The sequence below is a fragment of the Gymnogyps californianus genome, chromosome 4, assembly GCF_018139145.2.
Source record: "Gymnogyps californianus isolate 813 chromosome 4, ASM1813914v2, whole genome shotgun sequence".
Taxonomy (NCBI): Eukaryota; Metazoa; Chordata; class Aves; order Accipitriformes; family Cathartidae; genus Gymnogyps; species Gymnogyps californianus.
In genome coordinates, this window is record NC_059474.1 from 27565545 (window position 1) to 27573668 (window position 8124).

Sequence of the window (8124 nt, forward strand, 5' to 3'; positions counted from 1 at the left end):
CTGGCAAGTGGCGCTTATTACTGATACCTTTGGGCAACTGGAAATTTACCCACTTGAGTACAGAAGATACTAAAACAATGCTGCCAAGTGCTATTTAAAATTGTGAATAGTTATTTTACAAACAAGGCCGCTATCCACATCACAAAATAGCACAGCAACAAAATTAGTAGCTTTATTCTTGGTATACTTTTGTGTACTGTGATTCATTGTGAATGCTTAATATCCTGATTTTTTTTAAGAAAAAGCCTTTTTTGGATTTATAGTATGAATAATATTTGAAAAAAGGTAAGGAAGGAGGTCTATTAAATCTTGCCATCACTTAAGAAATTCTCCACTTTTCCAGTTTTTATTCTACAAAGCTGCAATGGTAAGCTAAACATATTTAACCATTTAGTTACACAACAGACAGTTCATCCAGATGTCGTCCAAATGTAGGAAACGACCGCTATATTTCGTAACAGTCCCCGTCCACTTGCAATATTACTCCAGGAGAAGCCCAGAAGCCTTTATCCTTTCTCCCTTCCCCCCACAAGATCTGCTAGCGGAACCAGCTGGCCCTTGTATTTATTTCTTTCCTTTGGAAAACAAGTATATGAGCTCCATCCCTTCACCTCTTCTATGGTAAATATAGCCGGTGTCACTCAAGCAGTTTCCATCTCCACACACCACCATTCTTGTTTTGGTATAAACATGTCAGAAAAGGCTTCTGCAGCTTTTTAAGCTGAGAGTATGCTCAGTTTACACACTTGAGAGTATGTTCTATATTTAAGGAATCCAATATTTGTTTCTGGATCATCACGTGTTTGGAATGTGCATGACAGGGCTGCACAACGGAAGCAAGCCAGTCAGCTTCCCAGCAAAGGTGTAAATTAAACAGTATGCCTATATTATGCTTTAAAGATCAGATGACACTCTAGATTGAGCTTCCTCTTTGATTTCAATGTGTATTTTGAAATATGTGGAAGCTCTGGTGGAACCGATAGCAATTTATTAGCATTAATTTATTAGCAGACACTACCTTTTGGCACAAAAGAGGACAGAAGCCTCATTTTTTAAATATGCAGAAAAATTGCATATCCACAGAGAAGAAGAAGTTATTTCAGATGGAGAAAAAGCCTTGCAATGACAGCTGAAATGTTGAGCTAGTAAAAGAAAATTGTTAAAGGCCTTGATTACAAGTCTATTCGTATGTCAAAAATATCACATATACTACTACATAGTTTTATGGATTAGACTGAGCTATGATGAGGCAGTCTTATCTTACCAGTTCATCTCTAATAGCCTTCAGTGGTATAGACTACTTAACCCAACTGAAATCTGTTTTTGCAAATAGTATAAATACTTGTTTTATTAGAACGTTAAAGATAGACGTTTCCATTATTTATGATATACCAACTGTCCACTGTAGTAGCCTCCCAGAGTAAGAAATACTCTCTTTAAAATGAATGCATGTATAAACAGGGAAAATGAGGTCTGCATGCTTGAAGTTTTCACAAACTTGACATATATAAAAATTTAATCTAGATTTTTCCTGTAATGCTATTAATGTATATGAAGTGGTGCAATTTTCGTTTGTGATATACTGTCAGAAAACAGATGGCCAGGTTTCATACAATAGTGGAAGGGAAAATTAATACTGTAACTGCTGCTTCTTTTCCAGGGTTGTCTGGAAAGGATTTCTGGCATATGTCTTCTTTTCTGCTTCATAAGATATTGCAGCAACTGGAGGCTGTGCAATTAATCTCAAACTCTCTCAATATTTTAACCGATACCTTTGTAGTTTAATATATAAAATACTCCCATAGCATGGGAAGTTTCTAATGAAATGTTATAAATAGCTACATCTAAAATTTAAAAAGGTACAGGGAAGCAACCATTTTAGCTCAGACGACTATAATTTGCCTGTCAGCTAGGAGACTATGTATGGTATTGCTGAAGACTAAACCAGTGCTGTGCTCTAAGGAGCAAAAGCACATTCTTGCTTTCCTTACCTTCTTTGACCCTCTGAAAGGATAACACTTGCAGGCTTTGTGTACTGATTTTTAAATCCATTATGCGTATGTCTAAGCATAAGCTTCTGCTATGTATTCTATAAGCAGATCAGATAAAGTGCTTTGAAATTCTAAAATGGTGACGATGTTTTATTTATGAAATTATATGTTAACTCGTTATTTTCTAAACTTTGAAATCTCTCATATTAGATTTGTTTAATCTTCTCAGATAAATATATCTCCAAAGTAAGTTTATTTAAATTATTTGACTTTTCTTTGCTGATATTTCAGGTACTCCCAGTGAAATTCCTGACAGCTCTCTGTGTGGTTTAACAGAAACCAACAAATCTTTTGTTTGCCCAAATGTGACATCAAATACATCAACTAGCCTATACTCGGTAAGCCAGCAAAGTCTATCCAATGTTCATATGTACTTATCAATATCTCACTGCAAGATACGAAGAATTATTTGTCTTCTACTTGCTGTTGTTTATGTAATGATACTTTGCCCTTAACTGTTCTGTACCCCATCCCTCTGGCTTAAAAATAGATCACCTGTGGAAACAGGCTGTGAAGTTGTCATTATAGAATGTGTTTGATCTGTATAAGCCAGTGTAAATTTATATTGTGTGTATTCTTTATGATTATGAAAGACAAAACTTCTCCTTCCCTGAGGCAAGACATGTTAATAAAAGAAACCTCAAAGCCCTGAAGTGGATATTTAGACATAGAGAACATACCACAAAACATATCAAATAATTCAACCTCTAGGCTGATTTATAGAAACCCATGAAGGCATTCCTGTTAGTTTCTCACTCAGCTGGTGTAGCAGTGCCTGAGTGCATAAACGAAGCATAGGAAAGCAAAAAACCCCAGACAGAAATAAAGCAGATCCAGAGTGTAGCAAATAGAGGCTACATCTATATATCCTTTTCTTTGTAGACCCAGCTAAGTCTAAATGTCCTTTACTCAAATTTCCTTTATACACTGTTAGATTCACATTCAGGGCACTGGAGGAAAAAGACTTAGGGATACATAATTCCATAGCATAGACCCAAACTCACAGTTGCTTGCAATGGAAATCTGCAAGGACAAGTTCTCTGGTGAGAGGTGTAACACCTTGTGGCAGCACCAAACGGCCCACATCAGGCACGCTAGTTCCTGAAAAGACATACTCTCGCATGCTAAGAGGAACTGTGGTAGTTGGAAGCAGGCAACCTACGGATGTCCACAACGGTGCAATGCAGTTATGGTCAGTTCTTGGTTTGTTTTGTAGCTTGACTTTGGAAATACAGTAACTATTAAATGTGCCATCAGGAACATTCCTTCTGGTCAACAAAAGTGAATGTATCAGTACTTCTTCAAATCCACCTCATCATTATCCTTTTCTGAGAAGAAGGTGGGCATCATATCTTTTTTTTTTACATGTGGAGGGAAGGGAAGTTATTCTTTATCTTTTCCCAAAACAGGTTTTCCCATAACTTGATTTGCACATAAGAATGATGGGATGGATATAGACAGAGAGGCTATGTGAGAAGAGATCCTTGGGGACCTCTGCTGTCTTGATTGTGCCATATACTTCTGTAGGAGTTGTCACACGTGACTTCCAAATTCTCAACTTTGGAAGCTTTCTTTTGAATGGATTTTAGGGTAACTTTATGACATAGCAAGAGATCCATGTTTGGGGATTGCATATTTATTTGTACTATTACCTTTACAGGAGTGTGAAAAAGTGAGATACCTATATTTTCTTCCTGAGTGTGCCAAGGGACCTGTTGTGTGACCTTGGATAAACACTTTCTGGCTGCTTTAATTCCATTTCTTTGCGAATTGAGCTGTTTGCAGGGAAGTTTCTCTCTTGATACTCATTTGAGTAGTGCCAGCCCCACTACAGTGGGGTCCTGGCCTCAGTAATAGTACTAACAACAGTGCTTAGCCTTTCACAGGAGATGTTCAATACCATGCAGGGCTGGGCTGAAATGACCATAATCTTGGGCTTCCATGGTCTTAAGTGGTGGATATAGGTCCACAGTAGAGGCTGTTTCTTACAGGATTGCCAGTACCTAGCTGCTGTACCCACAGGACCTCGTATGCTACAACAGGGTAAACAGGAAGAGCAGTCATGCAAAAGCAGACAGCTAAAGGAGAACATGAAAGGCCAGGTCTGTATGTGACTCAGCTGTGGAAAATAGGAGGAGGAAGAACATCATGCCTGAAATAAAAACTCTGCCAGAGAACAAGGTAAAGATTTGAACTCTTGCCAGACTAGTTCGCGTTCATAGTGGGTTCAAGGCTATTGTAGCATTCTGCAGGCACCCCTTGATGTTTGTGAAGCTGCGACAAACACACAAACACCCATTGCTCAGCAGACAGAAACCAAAACAATTGTGCTGGTAGTTTCAGTATAGTATTGTGGCGAGCAGATTTATCGCACAAGGAACATGGCACAGGAGCAGGCATTGTTGGCACATAAAGAAAATGGATCAGGAAGAGCGTGGCCAACCAGATGGCCTCTTTGTGGCTAATCACACACGCGAATAAGAGAAAAGAAACAAAATGCAGATGTTTATATTAGATTGGTTTCTTCTGTGAGGGCAAACCATGTAAGAAGATGCTAAAAGGGTAATGACAAATGGCATACACATGTCTTAATTATACAGCATGACCATTTAATCCTGCTGTTCAGTGATTACTTTCACTTTAAGAAATCGGTGCAAATTTAAGTTATATGGCTTTACATTGATAGCAATAGTATAATTCGCTGCTGCTTTCCTCCATTTTGTGCTGGCTTTAACACGTTCAATTTTAAAGATGTTATGACACTGTAAACATGGAATAACTGGATGGTGAATGAGGCCCCTGAAGTTTAAATTTAAAACAGCTGTAGATACTTTTCCGATAGCATTGTTAAAATACTCATATCCAATTAGATACATGTTTCTGGGAGAACGAGGAGGGAGAATAGGGAGAACCTCTGTCAAAATAAATGCTTTCGGTTTTCTAGGCAGTCAGTTACAAAAAGCACTTACAAGAGATTTAAATATCTATCGACACAGATACCACCAGGAGCTATGGTAGCAGGAATATTCAAATGTTAGTAAAGAGAAGGAAATCCTAAACCAAAAATGCATCATCAATCCAAAATCCACCCAAAGCAGAATAGATTCTGTTAAACAAAGCAATACAGTGCAGGAGTCAGCTCCGTGCTTTGAAGAGAGCAAGCAGATGTCACTCTCTCTGTAGTAGTAGGGCAGTACAACGGGCACTATCTGTTGTCCTGCAGTGTAGCAGATTTGAGCTTGGAAACAGCTCTCCATGCTGCCTTGTCTCTCCCTGATTTCACTGCATCCAAATATGAGCAGCCAGCCTTATAAGAGAGAGAAAATAGTGTGTGGTGGGGGATGCCTATGTTAAATATTAACTGATCCTTTAGTTGAGAAACTGCAGAGCCTTTGCAGAGATGCAGGTGATCTACCTGATCATCAGAGGAATGCTTTATGACATTGCTCAGAAGAAATTGAAAATAAAGTCAACTGCAACTGGGCGAGTCATGACTCTGAACATCTGAGCTTGCAGATTCTCAGCGCAGTCAGCATTTGACAGCCAAGTCTCTGAAGGTTACACAGTTTGCTGGGACTACAGGGAGAGAGCAGGATTCCCTTCTGTAATAGCTCTTCCCAGTGTCTTTCCCAGTATCAGGAGGGCCATTACTAGATTAACATTCAACCAAGAAAAAAATTAAACTTCCTGTGCTCTTCAGTGTGACTTCTGGAGACAACTGTGTGCCAAAGAGAATGAAGTGTGATTGCAGCATTGAGGACTGGAGCCAGGAAATAGTTGTGGGTAGGGAAGATAGGTGTAAGGGAACATTGTACAAATCAAAGGAAGAGAGGTCTGGCCTGGGAGTTAAAACAATGGATAAAGTGTCTTTAGCTGCCAAAGTACACCTCTTCTAGGACATCCAGAAGCTCATGCTTTCTACAGACTGATGGACAAATGTCTGGTGTTTGACACTGGGGTGGGTGCTTGTCCTAGTCCTTGGTTAAGAGTCTCAGCTCTTGGACTGTTTGGGTAATAACCAAATATCTGACAACTCCGGCAACAGGTAAGGTTTGAAACTTGTGACTATCAGGATGCTCATGGAGTTTACTGCACGCTTCAGCAAGTGATTCCAGGAAGATGTTAGTCCATCTGTAAAAGGATAACCTTGCAATAAAGACATCAGATGGTTTAGATTTAAATCTAATAGTTTTAATGAAAAGTGAAAATAACCTGCATGATGGATTTTTTTATCTTTGGTTCTGGAATGCCTTTGAAAATATAGGAAGTTTCACTGTAAGGTTGCAGAGCCAGTTTGTCACAAGTTAGAAGTCACAGCATTCTGGCTGCCTCTTGAACCTTACAGGCTTTAACACACGCATGAAACATTGCCCAGTTTAGACTTTGCTCACAAACCACTTTTCCTGAGTTCCCAAAGAAGTTTCCTTTTCATGTTGCTTTTGTGAAAACTTTCTTTTGACATCTTCCACATTCTTCATAAAAAGAAAAGCTCAGAAAGAAATCCTAGATATGCTGAACATGACAGTCCTTTTTGCTATTGACCTTAGGAGTGCAAGGACACTGCTCAGGATTTTTTCAGTGGTTTTAAACCCATCATGTTACTATCTAGTCAGTAAAAGCAAACCACAAACCTCTTCTGACTAAAAAACACAGCGCCAAATAATGTTATGCTATAAATCAGTAGTATTCTGCAATGATCTGACCTATTGTATTATCCATGTTCTTTCTGTCCTCTCTACAGCGAGGTAGTGTGGGGCAACTAAAAAATGATGAAGGGCAGAAGGGCATTCTCATGTAATCTTTAAAAGAATGTTATTTCTAAATGAAGAATGTAATTATGTATAGCCTGTGTTGGATGTACATGACATGGTATTTTACTTTCTAATACAATAAATTCTGTCTTCAGCATTCATCTAGCTCTGCAGTATCACAGTGAAGAGAGCTATAAGACTACCTAGATAGAAAGGCAGCCATAACACATTCAAAAAAGAAGATTCTGATGTATTTTGTTTCAGGAGCTTTTGAACAATCAATGTGAGGGACTAAAACATGCCACTTTAACAGTACCCATTGGCTTGCACACAATGGATCTAGCATATACCTAGTTGGCCAGAGGTAATAATTACCATTATAGAACAGCATTATTTTCACCTGTCTATCTCTTTGATAGACTGATCCGTTGTGTTGATGTAACTGTAAGCATTTACAATGCGTATTCTTTTTTACATAGGTAATAAATACAGACAAATCTGAGGAATGAGATCATTGCTTGTGTACTCAAAACCTTGCAACAGTGGGCCCTTATGAAATATTCTAACCATGTGCATTTATGAAATAGTTTTCTTAAAGAGTGTACTCAGCTAGTGCTTTGCATGACCTTCAAACAAAATAATGTCCTTGTGCTGGGTTCATTACAAAATGAAAACATGCAGCATGGTAGGAGTCTCTGAAAAGCTTTGAGAGGTTCTAATATAGATCGAGTGAATGTAACATGACAGATGCCCATTCTTCTGTGTTAGGGAGGTGAGAATTCATGTTTTATTTTTGAGATGTTTGACATGCCAAAAAATGTCTATCAGTCTGGGTAATCAACAGTGTAACAAATGATTTAGCTCATTCTCTTCTGCTCCCTTTTTATTTATGTATCTTCACACTATAACAATTACGTGCTGTTCTATTTCTGTTTTTCAGAAACATAACTTGTTACATGATTAGTCTGTATGCATGTCCTCTATTACTTTATTTATACCTTAATAGGCCGGATTCATCCCAGAAATACTCAGATAAAGGCAGTGGAATGAAATCAAATGAAACAAGCATTGACTGCCAAGTGGAGTGTTAGAGCGGTGTGCAAGGAGCCAGGTATGTATGTTCCATTAGTCCAGAATAATGCCTGCTATCTGACTGGATGATTTGGCAGAAACAAGATGATCGCAGCTCTTACGTACCGAGCACTTAGGACAAGTGGCTGTACTTTATCTACCTGTTCCCAGGTGTAGCAGGTTATCTGCTCTAAATCTGAATTTAGCTGAGTGTGTCAGTTTAACATATGAGACCTTAGAGGTAAAAAGAT

General features: G+C 38.5%; 1 long non-coding RNA gene across 1 annotated transcript; it reads left to right on the top strand.

The window, feature by feature from the left end:
• Window positions 1-2289: 2289 nt before the first annotated feature.
• Window positions 2290-7891, top strand: LOC127016325 (uncharacterized). Its single transcript, XR_007766477.1, has 3 exons — window positions 2290-2389; window positions 4043-4232; window positions 7809-7891. It is a non-coding gene; the product is annotated as an uncharacterized LOC127016325 (long non-coding RNA).
• Window positions 7892-8124: the final 233 nt, after the last annotated feature.